The sequence below is a fragment of the Hylobates moloch genome, unplaced genomic scaffold (assembly GCF_009828535.3).
Source record: "Hylobates moloch isolate HMO894 unplaced genomic scaffold, HMol_V3 SCAFFOLD_16, whole genome shotgun sequence".
Classification (NCBI taxonomy): Eukaryota; Metazoa; Chordata; class Mammalia; order Primates; family Hylobatidae; genus Hylobates; species Hylobates moloch.
In genome coordinates this window covers 33,903,159-33,923,111 of record NW_026652291.1, presented here as the reverse complement: position 1 = coordinate 33,923,111, position 19,953 = coordinate 33,903,159, and the positions used below count along the sequence as shown (strand labels likewise).

At 39.9% G+C, this 19,953-nt stretch overlaps 1 protein-coding gene across 11 annotated transcripts in view; it reads left to right on the top strand.

Moving 5' to 3' along the window:
* SIPA1L1 (signal induced proliferation associated 1 like 1) overlaps positions 1-19,953 on the top strand; it is a 425,147-nt gene that overhangs the window by 126,394 nt on the left and 278,800 nt on the right. Inside the window, exon 4 of one of the 11 annotated variants that reach the window (XM_058429465.1) lies at positions 17,929-18,108. The exons of the other annotated variants lie outside the window; for them this stretch is intronic. The gene's annotated coding sequence lies outside the window, so the exon portion shown is untranslated. The remainder of the gene's footprint in view (positions 1-17,928; positions 18,109-19,953) is intronic. 11 annotated transcript variants of the gene reach the window in all.

Here is a 19,953-nt window from a genome sequence, read left to right as displayed (position 1 = left end):
ATAAAGTTAGGCCTGGAGAATAAAGTCATTACTATGAGAGACAGGTGTTTGCTCTTTGAGTCAGCCTGCTTCTCCAAAGTAGGAGAGCTGGTTGATGGCAGGACTGGGTGACCTTCATGGTGATTAAAGCCAGAGGAACAACAAAAGGCAGCTGCTTTTTCAGGGTTCCTCTTTGGTTTGCCAAGGCCCTGTTGTAAATTACCTAATTAGTAAGACTACCATTCAAGGAAGGAATCAGGAAATTTAAACTCTAGTTATGGTTTTAGTTCAGCTTTGTGTGGGTAGCTTGATTAGCTGGGAGAATAAACCAGATTGGGCTTTTGTTTTTTTCTCTGAACAAATGAAGTTCTCTGGGGAAGAGTAATTGAGACAATGGGCAGAATTCTACCTGGTAAGTAATTTACTACTGAGCTCCTAGGGAGCTGAATTCACCTTTTCCCTTTTCTTGTCTTTAAGATACAGCTAACATTAGTCACAAGGCTACACCTCCGGTGACAGGGATGCCTCTAGGTCCTTATTTTTGTTCAGATAATGGAGCACCTGGAAGTTACGTGATTTTAATAGAAAATCAGTAAATATTGGTATACTTAATTCTATCTTAGGAGTGAAGAATGATTTTACTAGCAGAAAATGAACACAGTTATATGTATGTAACATAAAATCACAACTGCTGGCTCAGGGTTGGAGGTGAGGTGGGGGGACTGTCTCAGTTAAGCATGATTTATTAATGTTATTATGAATTCTTTTAGTGCCAGTTTTCTGCTACTGTTCTATTTGTTCTGCTATATGAGCTTTGTTGGTATTTGCTTGTAGGTATATTTCGGCAGATGCCAGAAGGCTAACATTGGGAGAAAGGTCTTAAAATTGAGAAAATTCTCTCGCTAATTTGTTCTGTGAATCAGGAAGAAAACACACATTGACTCATTTTTTGAACAGGAACTGTCTTTTTCTCAGATCTTTTAGCTATTTTTTAAACCTTAAAAATGATATATGTTCATTTTAACAATGCAAACAGTAAAATAAAACTTAAAAAATAAAAATTATCCCAAATCCTAAACCCAGAGATATATCTAATATTTTTGCTAAATATATCTTTATATAATTTTTCTATTACGATTATTTACATTCTTGATTAGTGTGTTTATGTGTTAGTATACGGATATACCAGAAATAAATATATATAACTTTATATTTAGATTTATATTCTGTCATATTTCTATTTGGAGGCCTTAACTGATTTTCTCATCACCCTTGTACTGATACAGTAGATTTAATTTACTTCCTAAGGTGTTGGTTTATAGCTCGATAGTGTGTTCTCTAAGACTGTACTCATTTATATAAAAGGATTTAAAATCTTTGTAATAAACCTGTTCATTAAACAAAACTTCACAGAAATGAGTCATTCTGGGTAGCCAAATTTTCTGTATCATTAAGTGTTCAGCTAGTTAATGAATAACAAAGATATCTTGACTATTGTTGATGAAAACTTTTCTAGATTACAGACTTAATTTATGGCTCTATCTAGTACTGCATTCAACTTTGGAGCCATAAAAAGTTTTATTCTAAAATATTTGAGAAATTGTCAGAGAGATGTAAATTAAAGCTGAAATGAACCTCACACCTGTTAGAATGGCTGTTATTAAAAAAGACAAAAATATAGCAAGCGTTTTGAGAGGATGGGGGAAAAGGGAACCCTTGCATACTGTTGGTGGGAATGTAAGTTGGAATAGTCATTATGCAAAACAATATGGAGGTTCCTTAAATTATTAAAAATAGAACTACCATGTGATCCAGCAGTTCAACTACTGGGTATATATCCAAAGGAATTGCAATCAGTGAAGAAGTATCAGAATTCCCATGTTTATTGTGGCATTATTCATGATAGCCAAGATATGGAATCAATCTAAGTGTCTAATAACAGATCTGTGGGTAAAGAAAATATGGTGTATATACACAATGGGATACTGTATAGCCGTAAAAAAGAAGGAAATGCTTTCATTTACAATAACATGGATGAACCTGGAGGACTTTGTGTTAGTGAAATAAGCAGATACAGAAAGACTACGTGATCTCCCCTACATATGTAAAATAAAAAAGTTGAACTCAGAAGTAGATTGTAGAATGTAGCTACCAGGGAGAAGGGGGGATAGTGAGGGTTTTAGGGAGGGGGATATTTGATAAAAGGTACAAATTTTTCAGTTAGATAGGAAGAATAAATTAATAGATAAGTTAATAAGTTAGTAGATAAGAAATATATTGCAGGCCAGGCACCTGCCTGTAATTCCAGCACTTTGGGAGGCTGAGGCAGGAGGATTGCTTGAGCCCTGGAGTTCAAAACCAGCCTGGGCTATATAGTGAGACCTTGTCTCTACAAAAAAATTTTAAAAATTACCCAGGCATATTGGTGCATGCCTGTAGTCCCAGCTACTCAGGGTACTGAAGTGGGAGGATCACTTGAGCCCAGGAGGTAGAGGCTGCAGTGAGCTGTGATTGTACCATTGCACTCCAACCTGGGTAACAGCACACACACACACACACACACACACACACACACACACAAAATCTCTTGTTTCAAAAAAAAAAATCTCTTGTACAACACGATGACTAAAGTTAACAACTATGCACTATATTCTTGCTAAGAGAGTAGGTTTTGAATATTCTCACCACAAAAAAATTAAAAGTATGTCAGGTAATACATATGTTAATTAGCTCAATTTAGCCATTCCCCGGTGTGTACACAATTCAAAACAACATGTATATGATAAACACATACAATTTTTACTTGTTAATTAAAATATTTGAGAGGAGGGAAAATGGTCATTGTATAAGACAAAAATGCATGGAATTGTATACATCAAAAACAATTTCGTGAACAAAACACCACTCTGGTCTTCCAAATATGTATATTTTTACTTATATAAAATATATAAATACCTTGACTTAGTTGCTTATAAGTTAAAAAGCTTAACATGCATATAGAAAAGCAGACAGATCCTACATTTTCACCTTTGATAAGTTTTCACAAACTTAACGCACATGTATAACCAGCATTAAAATTAAAAATCAGGATACCACCAACATTACAGGAACCCTCCCCCATGTTCTCTCCCATTTCACTACCAACCTCCCCCTATGCTACCAAAGGTAACCACTGTTCTGACTTATGTCACCATAGATTTGTTTTGCCTGCTTTTGAACTTTATAAAAATGAAATAATATAATATGTACTCTTTGGTTGTACTCAATGTAATGTTTGAGAAATGTATACACATTTTCGTACATAGGAAGGATTATTTTTTAGTGTAGTATTCTATAATGTGAATATACTACACTTTATTAACTACTGAACATCTGTTTTTGTTTTGCAGATTTTGACCATTTTACAGTTAATACTGTTATAAGTATTTTTATACTTGTTTTTGCTTTTCTGGGCATATGTGCACATTTCTGTTAGGTATCTATACCTAGGAGTGGGATTACCAAGCTATAGGATGTGTATTAATATTTGTTCAGATTTAGTAGACACTGCAAAGCAAAGCCTTCTACTAAAGTGCTTTACTGATTCACTATCACACACAGCGTGTGAGAGTTCCAGTGGCTCCACATCTTCATCGGCACATTGTATTTTTAGTCTTGATTTTAGCCATTCTGGTGGGTATGAAGTGGTATTTGTTGTACGGATTGCATCTCCCTGATGACTAGAGAGGACTAGTGCTTTGACCTCAAGAACTTCCCCTCTGGGGAGATCTTATGTTATTTAAATCTTAGGTTTTTAAACTGATCTCTGCTAGTTTGACTTTATTTCAGTATTCACAGAAACTATTATTTTCCTCTGGCATTCAGGATATACTGTACACCAAGTTTTTCAAATCTCTAGACCCTTCTGTGTCATATTTTATGGTAATCACTAATAGATACATACTTGATGATCCAATTTAATATGACTTTCTGTTCCATATTTAGTGAATGTTTGAAATTGTGAAATATTTAAAGTTATCTATCTGTTTCACAATGTAACTAATTAAAATGTTTATTAAAGAATTCAACTTAAGAAATCTAAAAGGAAATGCTTTCTGGCTTTAGTGCAGTAATTGTCTTCAGAACAATATGCCAAGAATGACTCATCCCTTCTTTATTCATAGTAACTTTGGTTTTAGCTTTTTTGGGGTTTCTTTTGTTTTGTTTTTGGAGAAAGGACCTTGCTCTGCCAGCCAGGCTGTAGTGCAGTGGCACGATCTCAGCTCACTGCAGCCTTGACCTCCCGGGCTCAAGCAATCCTCCCACCTCAGCTTCCTAAATAGCTAGGACTGCAGGTGTGTGCCACCATGCCTGGCTAATTTTTTAAATTTTTAGTAGAGACAGGTTCTCACTATGCTGCCCAGGCTGCACAGTAACTTTGAAAATAATCTCACTCTAGGATAGAAAATTACAAGTAAATTTAATGCAAGCAGAAAGTGCATTTGAGACTTACGTCTGAGTCTAATAGCTGTATGAAATATTTGTAGGAGAATCATAATACTGGAGTGCAGTTCTTAGTTTTTAATACTAAATTTTCTTTGATCATGAAATGAAAGTAAGAGATCCTTGAAGTATTGCATTAGAAATCTTAGATGGAGGAGGCCGGGTGCAGTGGCTCTCGCCTGTAATCCCAACACTTTGGGAGGCCGAGGCAAGTGGATCACCTGAGGTCGGGAGTTCAAGACCAGCTTAGCTAACATGGTGAAACCCCATCTGTACTAAAAATACTAAAATTAGCTGGGCATGGTGGCTCACGCCTGTAATGCCATCTACTTGGGAGGCTGAGGCAGGAGAATTGCTTGAACCTGGGAGGCAAAAGTTGCAGTGAGCTGAGATCGTGCCACTGCACTCCCCTCCAGCCTGGGTGACAGGGCGAGACTGTTTCCAAAAAAAAAAAAAAGAAAAAAGAAATCCTAGAAAGAGACTTCATAGATCATCACTTGGCCGTCTTAAAATAACATGGAGACTGAGCAAACCCTGTGTTCCCAGGTCTGGTGCCAGGCATTGTCATCCATGTTTTCTTACTGTATTCTTAACAGTACTGTGATATAGGCATGTTATACCCATCTTATGTACAAGGCAATTGAGGCTGAAAAAGGTTAAAGGAGGTCACATAATTAGAAAGGGTAGATGGAAATGTCCTAACTCTGATCTTATGATTATACTTGCGGAAAAACTATAGTATTTAGAACCTTTGGTTTAAATTGAACAACTCTCTGTCAACTCTTTAGCTATCCTGGGCGCCAGTAATATATAAAAGTGGATTGGCAGTTATTGAATCTCAGATAAAGGACTATTAGGGAATTGTATGGAGAGTTGTTCTTGATTTATACTTTCTTATATTAAGTAAACATTTAAATTAAAGCATCTAATTAAAGGTACATATATTGTTAAATGTAATACCATAGCAGCAAAGAGATTATTTTTTTAACTGAAAGCTTCTGCTTTCTGGAGAAGGTGGTCTTGGAACTATCTTTGAAGAATGGAATAAACAGTTAGAAAATGGACACTTAGAATCGGTGTCTGATTGGGTGCAAAGGCAGTATAGAGTTTATTTTCTTACAACTGAACAAATATGCTGATTAAACAAATGAGTACCATAAATAAAAGGAGAAACAACAAAAAGCTGTATGTTGTAAAACCGTAGCTTTCAAGATGAAGATCAGACAAAGCACACATGAGATGGGCCCTATAAGCTCTGGCTCTGTCTACCCGGTGTCACCCCAGTTACTTCCTTTATCTGCCCTTTTACTGTGGAGGTTCAGAATCATGTGCTGAGTGAGACGGGACATCTGATGTCACACCTTCTTTACACTTTTCACGGATACTGTATTCCTGCAGGGATTACCCTTGTTGCCTTATTAATATTTGACAGGGGCTGGCACAGAGCCAGAACCTGCTAGATCCTTCATGAGTGAATGTACAAATGAAGATTTGAATGAGATAGAATGCCATGCCTTTTTACTAAGTTCATATATTTATCATGTACAGATACTTGTTTGGATAGTTGCAGTCTGTCTCAGAAAATCATTATAGTGTTAACTGTAACAAGTTGGTTTACAGGTTAGAGGAAATGAGCTTGCAGTTTTGTAACTTTACTTGCAAATTGTTTAGTTTTATCTTTAGCTGTGAATGAATGTATGCCATTGTTTGATCAAGTGAGTGATTGGTGAAGTGGTTGATTCCAAATGATTGTTTTTGTTGCTTTTTTTCATCCCTTTTCTTAAATTATTTGGACTAGTAGAAAGGAGGAAGAATGGCTTATTCCCGCTGTCTGTATTGCTTGTTTATAATTTAGAATTCTTTGGAGTTCCATATGATCACAAGACAAAATTCCTAAACTAGAAATTGGTGTGATTTAATTGGTGTGATTTTTATGATTAAATTTGATTATCTTAGGTTATGGCCTTTTGGTAATTCCGAATTCTTATTGAAAGAAGTTTAAGTTAGCAATAATAATAATGTTTACCATTATTATTTAATTTAATTTATATGTGGGACTTTGCTAAAGACTTTGGCATGTAGTATTTAATCTTTGAAATCATCCTGTGAGATGTCAGTGGATCTTCTCATGTTACTAATAAGGGTAAATTTGTTTCGACAAGGTCACATAGTTCGCAAGGGCCTGAGCTGAGATTTGAACCTACATCTGTTTGCCTTCAATGCCTGAGTCATTATGTTAAATTGTTCTTTCTTGTTCTTTTCCAAGTATTTACGATGGCTTTCTCTTCACATATTACGGTAGTAGGATGCATTCTTACTTATATTACTTGCTTAATATACTTTTGATGGTTACTGTTTGTTGGTTTGACATCTTAACTAGTTTGGTCAAAACTCTTTCGTTTACTATTGTGTTGATGGTATTTAGAAATTGTGTGCGATTTTGTTTTTACAGCTAAAGGGAAAAACGTAAATTATTTTATTTCACATGCAATATCATTTGCTAATTGGCAATTTGGTCTAAACAGTTTTTAACAATCCTCTGAGACAGAATCCTGGCGTTGAGATATTTCTTTCACTAATATGTGTAAAACAGCATCTCAAGTTGTTGTGTGATATAACTGCAAGAGCATAGTACATGGATAGCACAAAAGCAGCCACGGTAAAAAAGCAAAGAGACGAGCAAATCAGATGACAGAGAACAGACACACATTAACTGATCCGTCATTCATCATATGCTTAGATTTATGTTTGAAAAGCTTGCAATAAATGTAAGAAATTCTTATTGATATAAGTATTCAACATCTCATATTAAAAATACAGCCCTATCAATTTTATGTACTAAAATATTACAGTGGATAACTGTTTATTATACATTGGTCTGCCAGTGCTTGTGTGGTAGTGTGGTATGTTTTATGAATCCAACTGAATAGCATGTCTAGGCAGAACCAAATGTACAATTATATAAAATAGTCCAGGAATTACAGCCGAAAAACAATAATTATTGGCAACTCTATGCTATTTTATATTACTTTGTTTGCATCCTTGTAGTGTTGGCCTATTATTACAGAAGAGTTAAAGTTTATTTTCAGACAAAACAGAATGTCTAAAATGTGTTACATATTAATCCAGTTCTAAAAAGCTTTTACATTTTTAAGTTTTTAATTTTTCAGTCTTTACTCACTTGTTTTTCCTGGTGGACGAATCCAGTTTTTAAAATAAAATATATTTTTCTTCCAAACAACCTTTTGTGTTTCTTGATCTGGAGAATTGAATAAATCTAAATAAGAATTATTACTTCCAGCATTAAGTTTGTGCAGAAGTTTTTTGAAACCAACTTAATAGGACATCAATATTGCCATCTGAAATCCAAATTTCTCTTATTTATTTATTTTTAAAATTGAAGACAAGGTCTTGCTACATTGCTCAGGCTGGTCTGAAACACCTGGCCTCAAGCATGCCTCTAGTGCCTTGGCCTCCCAAAGTGCTGGGATTACAGTAAATATCTTTTAAATGGAGACTTACTGACACTGTGTAGAATATATTTTTTAATACTTCAAACTGCCCTAGCATCCATCTGACTTTTATTTCCTGCCTTCGCCTTCAAATAGTCTTCTCCTCTCCTCGTCTAGCTACCAACCCTCCATTCTTCCATTCTTTATAAAAGAGAAATTGTCAGCATCTGCTTTTCTGTTGACCTATTCTCTCCAAACAGGCTATGGTAAACAAGCTGCAAAACAAAACAAAACAAAACAAAAAAAACACCACTTTTTTTTTTTTTTTTTTTTTTTTGAGATGGAGTCTCGCTCTTTTGCCCGGGCTGGAGTGCAGTGGCATGATATCGGCTCACTGCAACCTCTGCCTCCCGATTCAAATGGTTCTTCTGCCTCAGCTTCCTGAGTAGCTGGGGCTACAGGCACACGTCACCATGCCTAGCTAATTTTTGTATTTTCAGTAGAGATGGGGTTTCACTATATTGGCCAGGCTGGTCTCGAACTCCTGACCTTGTGATCCGCCCGCCTCGGCCTTCCAAAGTGCTGGGATTACAGGCGTGAGTTACCGTGCCCGGCCAACAATTTTATTTTTAGACGGAATTTCGCTTTTGTCATGCACAGCTGGAGTGCAGTGGTGTGATCTCAGCTCACTGCAACCTCCGCCTCCCAGGTTCAAGCAATTCTCCTGCCTCAGCCTCCTAAGTAGCTAGGATGACAGGTGCATGCCACCACACCCAACTAATTTTTTGTATTTTTAGTAGAGATGGGGTTTCACCATGTTGCTCAGGCTGGTCTCGAACTCCTGACCTCAGGTGATCTGCCTGCCTCAGCCTCCCAAAGTGCTGGGATTACAGGTGTGAGCCACCGTGCCCGGCCTGCAATGAACATTAAGTTGTAGGAGTTCCTTATATGTCCTAGATTCCGGTTCCTTTTTTAGATTTAGATTTTGTGACCTTTTCCCCCAGTTCGTGGCTTGCCTATTGAGTCTTTTTTTAAACAATATCATTTGAAGATACAAAGTTTTAAATATCATGAGATCTAATTGATTTTTTTTTCTTTTCTGGTTATTGCTTTTTGTGTCTTAGGAAGTGTTACCTACCCCTTAGTCCTGAAAACATTTTCCTGTGTTTTCTTTTGCAAGCTTCATGGTTTTGGCCTTAAGTTCAAGTGTCTGATCCAACTTGAATTAATTTTTTTGCTTACTTTATTATTGACAGCTCTTTAAGAGACATATTGCTTCAATTTTATAAATGAGGATTTTGGCACTCAGATTTTGGCACTCTAGACGTTGTATGTAATAGTATATTTGATTTAGAATTTTAGAACCTTTTGAGCAGTGATTGGGGTGAAGATTATACGTTAGGTCATATTCGTATGTAACATTTTTGTCAAAACCTTTTTTGAGACTTGCTTCCATCAGAGTAACAAAAATGTTGTTATTAGCAAATGAATGTTCTTTTAGTAACAGGATTCATCCCCATTATGAAACCAGTGGTATTAAGTGTAGAAGAAGACTGCAACTTTGGTGTGCGTATATTTTATCAGGTAGAGATATTATATAATAAGAAGTGGAAGTAAAATGAATTGATTCAACTATTTAACCTGGCCTAATTTATTATTTTTACTAGATATATTATGGGGCTTTACATATGCTATCAGCTTTTACTTCTGCCAGAGTCACCCCTTATTCTTAGTATTTGACATTTCTCCCTTGATATTGCAGTAACCATTTCGCTACCGGTGTCTGAGGCTAAGGAGAATTCTCTGCCAAGCTCGGTGGCTCACTCCTGTAATCCTATCACTTGGGGAGGCCAGGGTTTGGGGATTACCTGAGCTCAGGAGTTCAAGACCAACCTGGCCAACATGGTGAAACCCTATCTGTACTAAAAATACAAAAATTAGCTGGGCGTGGTGGTGTGCTCCTGTAATCCCAGTTACTTGGAGGCTGAGGCAGGAGAATCACTTGAACCTGGGAGGCAGAGTTTGCAGTGAGCCAAGATCATGTCACTGCATTCCAGCCTGGACAACAGAGCGAAGCTGTCTGAAAAAAAAAAAAAAAAAAAAGAATTCTCAGCAATAGATGTTTTTTGTTGGTACACATTTTAGGAAGGTGTTTGGTACGTGCTAGCTGTAAGCATTATATTTCTCACAAGATTCCCATTTTAAAGGGGAGAGTAAGAGAGGTTTATAGTCACACACTTGCGGGTGATATGTGGGGGAACATACTAAAGATTGCTAGTAAATTTTCTGAATGGTGGCTTCTTTTAAGTCCTTACAAGTATGTGAGTTGAAATTGGTAACACAACAGTATAATGGTAATCCAGTCAGTTTTGCAATACTTCAGGGGAAAAGGATGGGGCTTGTATTAGGGTTCTCTAGAGGGACAGAACTAATAGGAGATATGTGATATTTAGGATATCTATCTATCCATCCATGAATCCAGAGAGAGAGAGAGAGAGGAGTTGATTAAGTATTAACTTACACGATCACAAGGTCCCACAGTAGGCTGTCTGCAAGCTTGAAGGAGCAAGGAGAGCCAGTCCGAGTCTCAAAACTGAAGAACTTGGAGTCTAATGTTCAAGGGCAGGAAGTGTCCAGCATGGGAAAGAGATGTAGGCTGAGAGGCTAGGCCAGTCTCGCCTTTTCGTGTTTCTGCCTGCTTATATTCACTGACAGCCGATTAGATTGTGCCCACCAGATTAAGGGTGGGTCTGCCTTTCCCAACCCATTGACTCAAATGTTAATCTTTTTTGGCAGCACCCTTACAGATATACACAGCATCAACACTTCACACCCTTCAATCTATTTGAGTTGACACTCAGTATTAACCATCAGAAGTCTGCCCCTTGTCACCTTGAACTCATACACATCTCCTGAGATCATACATACTCTTCAAATAAAGACAATAATAAGGTCATAATTATGCCAAACATAATACAACTGTCTTTTGTACAGCTGGAAATGTACCAATCCCCAACCCAAATACCATTATGTAAAGTTAATAATACATAAATGCTGATAAAGGAAAAGGAAATAAAGATATTTTCTTAGTAGAAGTGTATACATGCACAAACATGTTTTTAACAAAAAAAGGAGGAAATACTCATGACAATTACAGTCCTTGTTTCTATAGCTGATCACGTGGTCGTAGCTGGTATTGATGACTACCTTCTACTACCCATTCTGTATTCCCTTTGCGTTCAGCAAGCACGTCAGTGGGTCGTGGTTTTCTTTCCTGGTGGAGTGACCCAAATCTTCATTCCTGAGGCGTCTGGACCATTTGTAGTTCTGCCTGGATTGGGCGTTGTGGTTTCCCATTGATCTTAATCACAGGGCATAGTAATACTGAGAGACACCCTAATGGATCTCCTGTATTCCTTGCATACTCTTCTTTACCTTTGTTGTGGAGTAGTAGGCTGATTTCATCTTGATAGTCTGAGTCAATCACCGCAGCCAGCACTGTAACTCCCTTCTTAGTCTTGACTTAAAGGTAGGAGGAGCCCAAAGTGTCCGGGTGGCTATCTCAACTTCCAGTTTAATGGAATCATCGTTGTGTCTCCTGGTGGCAGTGTTCCTCCCTCTGGCACTAAGACCCCTATGCCAGCAGAACATAATGTTGCAGGAACAGGAAGCAAAGCTTTTGCTAGTGGATCACTAGGGGTGACGGTGAGTGGTACCACTTCCACTTCCACCCCTTGATTCCTGGACCTGTGAATCCTGACTGTGGGAGAAACAGTACCATATATTATTGGACACTGATTCAAAGCATACATGGCCTTCTGGAGAACTTTGCCCCACCTCTACAAAGTATTGTCCGCTAGTTGGCATTGTAATTGTGACTTCAAAAGGCCATTCCACCGTTCTGTCAATCCAGCTACTTCAGGATGATTGGGAACATGGTAAGACCAGTGAATTCCATGAGCATGATCCCACTGCTGCACTTCGTTAGCTGTAAAATTAGTGCCTTGGTCAGAGGCAATGGTGTGTGGAATACCATGTTGGTGGATAAGGCATTCCATGAGTCCACAGATGGTAGTCTTGGCAGAAGCATTGCATGCAGGATAGGCAAACCCATACCCAGAGTAAGTGTCTATTCCAGTGAGGACGAACCTCTGCCCTTTCCATGATGGAAGAGGTCCAGTATAATCAACTTGCCACTAGGTAGCTGGCTGATCACCCTGAGGAATGGTGCCATATCAAGAACTCAGTGTTGGTCTCTGCTGCTGGCAAATTGGGCACTCAGAAGTGGCCGTAGCCAGGACATCCTTGGTGAGTGGAAGTCCATGTTGCTGAACTCATATATAACCTCCATCTCTGCCACCGTGGTCCATTTGTTCATGGGCCCATTGGGCGATGACAGGGGTGGCTGGCGAAAGAGGCTGAGTAGTATCCACAGAATGGGTCATTCTATTCACTTATTAAAATCCTCCTCTGCTGAGGTCACCTGTTGGTGAGCACTCACATGGGATACAAATAACTTGACAGTTTTTGACCACTCAGAGGGGTCCATCCACATCTTCCCCAGATTTCTTTGTCACCAATTTTCCAATCATCCTTCATCCAAGTCCCTGACCATCCAGCCAAATTATTGGCTACAGCCCATGAATCAGTATATAATTGCACATCTGGTGGACATTTCTCCTTCCATGTAGGTGCACTCCTCGAAGTTCTGCCCACTGGGAAGATTTCCTTTCACCTCTGTCCTTCAGAGATGTCCTAGAAAAGGGCTGTAGTGCTGCAGCTGTCCACTTTTGGGTGGTGCCTGTATATCATGCAGAACCATCTGTGAACAGGCCCTAGTCTTCTCTTTCTCTGTCAACTGATGATAGGGAACTCCCCATGAGGCCATGGGTGCAGGCTAGGGGAGAGAAGGCAGGGTGGTAGGAGAGAAGACCATGGGCATTTGAGCCACTTCCTCATGTAACTTACTTGTGCCTTCAGGATGTGCTGAAGCGCAATCATGTATATACCACTTCCATTTGATGATAGAATGCTGCTGTGCATGACCCACTTTATAGCTAGATTGGTTAGAAAGCACCCAGTTCATGATAGGCAGTTCAGGTTGCGTGGTGACTTGATGACCCATAGTCAAATGTTCAGTTTCCAACAAAGCCCAGTAACAGACCAAGAGCTGTCTCTCAAAAGGAGAGTAGTTACCTGCAGAAGATGGCAGGGCCTTGTTCCAAAATCCTAGAGGTCTCCTCTGTGATTCACCTATGGGGGCCTGCTAAAGGCTCCAAACAGCATCCACCTCAAGCACTATTGGATCTGCTGGGTCATATGGCCCAAGTGGCAGAGCAGCTTGCACAGCAGCCTGGACCTGTTGCAGAGCCTTCTCCTGTTCTGGACCCCACTCAAAACTGCAGGCTTTAGGGTCACTTGATAAATGGGCCAGAGTAACACACCCACATGAGGAATGTGTTGCCTCTGAAATCCAAATAGGTCCACTAGGTGTTGTGCCACTTTCTTGGTTGTAGGAGGAGCCAAATGCAGCAACTTTTCCTTCACCTTAGAATGAATATCTTGACAGGCCCCATACCACTGGACCCCTAGAAATTTTACTGAAGTGGAAGTTCCCTCAATTTTAGTTGGATTTATTTCCCATCCTCTGGCATGCAAATATCTCCCCAATAAGTCCAGTGTCTTGCTCACTAGATCCATTCAGCATAATGTCATCAATGTAATGGACCAGTGTGATATCTTGTGGAAATGAAAAGTGATGAAGGTCTCTCCGAATAAATTATGATACAAAGCTGGAGAGTTGATATACCTCTGAGGCAGGACAGTAAATATATATTGCTGTCCTTGCCAGCTGAAGGCAAATTGCTTCAGATGGGCCTTATGGACAGGAATGGAGAAAAAGGCATTTGCCAAGTCCATGGCTGCATACCAAGTACTAGGAGATAATGTTAATTTGCTCAAGCAGTGAAACCACATCTGGTACCGCAGCTGCAATTGGAGTCACCAGTTGGTTAAGCTTACAGTAATCCACTGTCATTCTCCAAGATCCATGTCTTCTGCACAGGCCAAATGGGATCACCATCCTGTGTCTTTCAAGTCCTTGATGGTGGCATTAATTTCTGCAGTCTCTTTAGGCATGTGGTATTGTTTTTGATTTACTATTTTTATAGGTAGAGGCAGCTCTAATGGCTTCCATTTGGGCTTTCCCTCCATAATAGCCCTCACCCTACCAGTCAGGGAGCCAATCTGGGGGTTCTACCAGCTCCTAAGTATGCCTATGCCAATTACGCATCTGGCACTGGGGAAATGACCACAGGATGAGTCCAGGGACCCACTGGATCCACTGTAAGTCGCACCTGAGCTAAAACTCCATTAATTACCTGACCTCCATAAGCCCCTACTTTAACTGGAGGACTACAGTGACATTTTAGGTCTCCTGGAATCAGCATCGGCTCAGAGCCAGTATCCTGTAGTCCCTGAAATGTCTGATCATTTCCCTTTCCCCAGTGCACAGTTACCCTGGTAAAAGGCCAGAGGTCTCCTTGGGGAAGGATGGGAGAAAGATTCACTGCATAAATTGTTGGTAATGTAGTGGGGCCCTTCCTCAAGGGGACCTGGCCTCCCCTTCATTCAAGGGGTTCTGGGTCTGTAAACTGGCTCAAGTCTGGAAATTGATTGAGGGGGCATGATTCTCTGTTTTTAGAATTCAACTTAGTCTTTTGTCCATTTGACCTAGAAGTTTTCTGCTGATATAAATTAAGTAGAAATGCAGTAGGCTTCCTATCAATTTCACTTCTAGGAACACCATGATTAATTAGCAAATGCCAGAGCTCTAAAGGAGTCAGAGTATTCTGATTGCCACTTTGCCTCTGCTGCCCATTGTGGTAGCTATGCCCACTTGCCTTTGATGGTTGAGTGCTGCCACTTACTTGGGCCCTGCCACTTCGCAATCCAATTATTCCCATTGTAGTTAAATTTAGTAGTTGAGTGACTGTGCTTCCCACCATGAGATCTGACATACAGAGAAGAGCAATTACAGCGCTTTTCACAGATGCAGGTGCTGCCCTCAGCAATCTGTTTCGCAAGGCATTGGTCAAGGGTATAGCTTCTGGACCTTCCCAGCTGGGATGAGTAGGTCTAAAGGGACTAATCCACTCCACCACCCCAATCTCCCTAAGCTTGTGGATCCCTTCCTCTACATCAAACCAAGGGAGATCAGGCATTTCCAGGTTGCTCACAGTGGGCCATCGTTTAATCCATATTTTAGGTAACCAAGCAAATAAACTATTAGAACCTTTCTTAACTCCCCAAGCTGCAACATTAAAAGCAGAGTCCCGGCCAGGCATGGCAGCTCAGGTGTGTAATCCCAGCACTTTGGGTCGCTGAGGTGGGCAGATCACAAGGTCAGGACTTTGAGACCAGCCTGACCAACATGGTGAGACCCTGTCTCTTCTAAAACTACAAAAATTAGCCCGGCCTGGTGGCACACGTCTGGAATCCCAGCTACTTAGAAGGCTGAGGCAGGAGAATCTCTTGAACCCAGGAGGCGGAGGTTGCGGTGAGCCGAAATCACGCCACTGCACTCCAGCCTGGGTGACGGAGACTCCATCTCAAAACAAAAACAAAAACAAAACAAACAAACAAAAAACCAGAGTCCCTACTTAGTGGGCCCAATTCATTAAATTCAGCCTGATCCAACTCTATGTGTTCCTTCCACTATTATTCCTTACTCTCAATATCCATTCCCATGCCTGTTCTCCAGATTTCTGTTGATATAAATTAGAAAACTCAAAACAGTTCTTTTCAAGTGTAGTGCACCCCGTCATGGGTGACACTCTCAACCTCACCTCTAGGGGCCCGCCAGGACTTTAGTGATAGGTGTAGAAGCAAACAGGGGTGTTGGGGGTGGCTCCTGAGGAGAATCAACATTATTTTTCCTGGCAACTGCCTTAGGGGAGGCCATCACTGTTGCCTCAGGCAGCTCAGGGTTTATCTCCTCAGACAAAGGTGGAAAGGCTGATGGCAGCATGGGCCCAGGTGGGGATGTTGCCACTACTGGAGATGGGGAAGCTGTTGCTTCTGGCAAAAAAGGTTCCTCAGAGTTCACAAACTTAGTGTCCCCGTTCCAAGTTGCAGGGTCCCATTCTTTTCCAATCAATGCCCTCACTTTAACGGTAGACACCTGATGAGGCTGTGTATGCAACTTTTGTTGCAGGTCAGCCATTTACATGATAAGAGCTTGTGTCTGTTTTCCACAATTTCAGCTCTTTCTCTACAGCCGATAAGACTCTCACTCAGGGCAATCATAGCAGATTTGAGGCTCAGTATCTGCTTCTGAAGCCAGGAGACAGAATCCCTGAGTTCATCATTTTCCTTCATCACTTTATCCACTGAACTTAGGAGCAACCAACCAGCTTCATTGTGTTCCTTGGTTCTCCACATACGGTATTATGTAGTCACCAAACTCCTTGCTGCTCACAATGGTGAATCAGTAGTGTCAAATGCATTTATTTTGCATAACTCTGAACAGTTCGTGCTAAGGACTCTCAGTGTTATCCGTACTATTAGAAGTAGAGTCCTTAGCATTTTCATATTAAGCAGCCAACTGCAGAAACCCCGAAACCAATGAAAGAACTCCATCCTTAACATTCTGTTTCTCTAGAACCACTCTTGGTACCAAAATCTGTATTAGGGTTCTCTAGAAGGACAGAACTAAGGGGAGTTTATTAAGTATTGACTTACACAATCACAAGGTTCCACAATAGGCTATCTGCAAGCTTGAGGAGCAAGGAGAGCCAGTCCGAGTCCCAAAACTGAAGAAGTTGGAATCCGAAGTTCAAGGGCAGGAAGCATCCAGCATGGGAGAAAGATGTAGGCTGGGAGGCTAGGCCAGTCTTGCCTTTTCACATTCTTCTGCCTGCTTATATTCACTGACAGCTGATTAGATTGTGCCCACCAGATTAAAGGTGGGCCTGCCTTCCCCAGCCCACTGACTCAAATGTTAATCTTTTTTGGCAACACCCTCACAGACACACCCAGGATCAATACTTCACATCTTTCAATCCAATCAAGTTGACACTCGGTATTAACCATCACAGGGCTTCATATATTGAATGAGATCATATCCAAGTCAGTGTACTTTAGGGGTGTTTTGAGCAGGGCAGAGAAGCTAATGCTACCACCAAAGAGAGCTCTGCTTTGTTACTGGACTGCCATCCACTAGAATTTATGATTAAACCCATTCCTACCTGCTGTTTACTAGGGGAAAGGCTGTTGTTTATTTTTGGCAGAGCAAACGAACACAGTGAGGACTACTGGGAGACTCACTTGAAGACAGGCAGATTGTATCTGAGAGGTGGTGTTGCCCACACTGCAAATTGTGCTTGTGTCTGTGTAAACAGCAATGAAAACTGGCCAGGTTCATAGTACCCTTTCAAAGTGGAGTTCTCTAAGGAGACATTAGCTTCAGTTGATAACTCTCAAAGAAACTAGGACACTTCCCAGGCTGCTCTGTATTTGTGTAGATAAACAACAGGCATTAATAGAGCCATACTGAAAAAAAAAAAAAAAACTAATAAAATTCACTGTGTTCTAATTGTGTGCTCGTAGCAGCGTTATATTTTTTAACCCCAAAATGGTACCTAAAGTGGAGATTTTTATGCATTATGAACTAAATGCATTTTCTTAAGTAGTATTTGTTGTGTTTAGGGTTTGCCACCATTTCTGACTAAAATGGATGTTCACGGTCTCAAGCACATTGACCAGATATCTTTTAATAAACTATTTTTTATTGTGCACAGAACCAATGTAATGGCATTATTTGTTCTTTCAGTTTATTTTGATAACAATTTTCTCTTTCATAGTAGTTCTCTCCATTTAATTGAATTTGGGCATGTTATGTGAGTGCTTTTGATCTATAAATTAGTCATTAATAGATGTAGTATTTAAATAATTTTAGGGATATAATGCAAACTATTTTATCTCATAACTCAGACACAGTTTTCAACATTTCTAGAGAGAAATTTTCCTGCCTGCTTGGAACAACACTTTCAATTGTCATGTGAAAGCAATTCCATTGCCATTTCAGTGTCCAGATTTATGTCAGCATTAATTACTGTCGCTGGGGGATTCTGTGAGCCAACATTGTATGTGTGTGGATATTTACAAATGCACCATTGGATTCTTTGTCATTCCAGTGAGTGTTGACTATTTACAGGTAAAGAACTCTCTTGTCTTGGTAGATATCAGGTTATTTGTATCAAGTAATATTTGCCTATCTATTTATACATTAATATGTTTAAAAAGAAATTTCTCCAAGAAGAAGCATTCGTCACTCACTATTTGTTTGATGAGATGACACTTAACATTCTTATTGTGTAATCATAAAATAGCTAATTTTGTTGTGTTTAATGCCAAGAGCAGATGCACTTTCTAATAAAAACAACATGCAAAGCCCAAATCTAAGCGTTATGTAGAAGCCTGTTAAAATCTTGGAGTATTTTTTTGTAATTTAAAAACATAATTGTGGTTTGCATTATGTCCAGTTTTCAAAAAAGTATGTGATTGGTGCCACAGCTTAAAAACCGAAGAAGCAAAAGTTGTCCCTTAGTTTTTAAGTATAATATGTCATTTTGAGAGACAATATCATGCCTAGAGGTTTAGCACATACCTCTGGCACCAGACTGTCTGGATTCAAATCTTGACTGGGCATGGTGGCTTATGCCTGTTATCCTAGCCCTCTGGGAGGACGAGGTGGGGGCATTGCTTGAGGCCAGCAGTTCAGGACCAACCTGGCAAACATAACTAGACCCCCATCTCTTAAAAAAAAAAAAAAAAAGAAAAAACAAGTCTTGGCTTCTATCATTTACCAGCTTTGTGACCTTGGGAAAGTATACATAAAATGCTTAAAACAATGCCTGGCGCATAGTAAGGACAAATGAGTAAGACCGTAAAGGGGAAAAGCAGTTAGAGGGGTGTGTGTGTGTGTGTGTCTGTCTGTCTGTTGGTTACAGGGGCTTCTCCTATAATCAGTTGCAGTTTTTAAAAATTGGGTCTCATTTCCTGATCTGTCAATGACTTTCGTAGAGTAACTTTCTTGAGTATTGTTCTAGACCCTCTAAGGCAGACAGAAGAAATAAAAGGCATTGTCTCTACTTTGAAAGCTAGAGCCATATTTAAATAAGTACCCAAATGGAGATAGATACTGTTAGTTCATTCTTGCGTTGCTATAAAGAAATACCTGAGACTGGTTAATTTATAAAGAAAAGAGGTTTAATTGGCTTAGAGTTCTGCACGCTGTACAAGCATGGTGCCGGCATCTGCCCAGCTTCTGGGGAGGCCTCAGGAAGCTTGCAATCATGGTGGAAGGCAAAGACGGGGTGGTGGTTTCTCACATGGTGAGAATGAGAGCAAGAGAGAGATTGGCAGGGGTGGGTGCCACACACTTGGAAAAAAAGCAGATGTTATGAGAGCCCACTCACTCCAAGGGGATGGTTTTAAGCCACTCATGGGTTTTTAAGCCCCCATGATCCAAACACCTCCCACCAGGCCCCACCTCTTAACACTGGGGCTTACATTTCAACATGAGATTGGGACAGGGGCACATATCCAAACCATGTCACATACAATTCAAAGAATTTTAGCAATGTGTAAGTAAAAAGATCTTAATCTTTTGCAGTAAAAACAGAATGAAGAAGTATAAATGGTGAATTTTCATCTTGGAGGACAGGAGCTATAAAAACCCATCATGAGAAGTGTCAGCTTTGTATCTGGGAGAAACACATGATGAAAACGAGCTTGTTATGTTCTTTGTTCTCTTGTAGGCCTAGTCATTCATTGGATGAGTTCTAAGCCCTGGTTAACAATCTCCCTTGTTTTCATCTGTAGCTCTTATTATACCACACTAGAAAGCAAGTACTCTATAGCCCAGTTCCCTTACTTTCCAAGTCTTTTTCCGTTTGCAAGCCATTTGTGTGATGTGCTGATTTTGGAATGGTCTGGAATGCTCTCTTCTTAACTTCAACCTCTGTGAGACCTTACC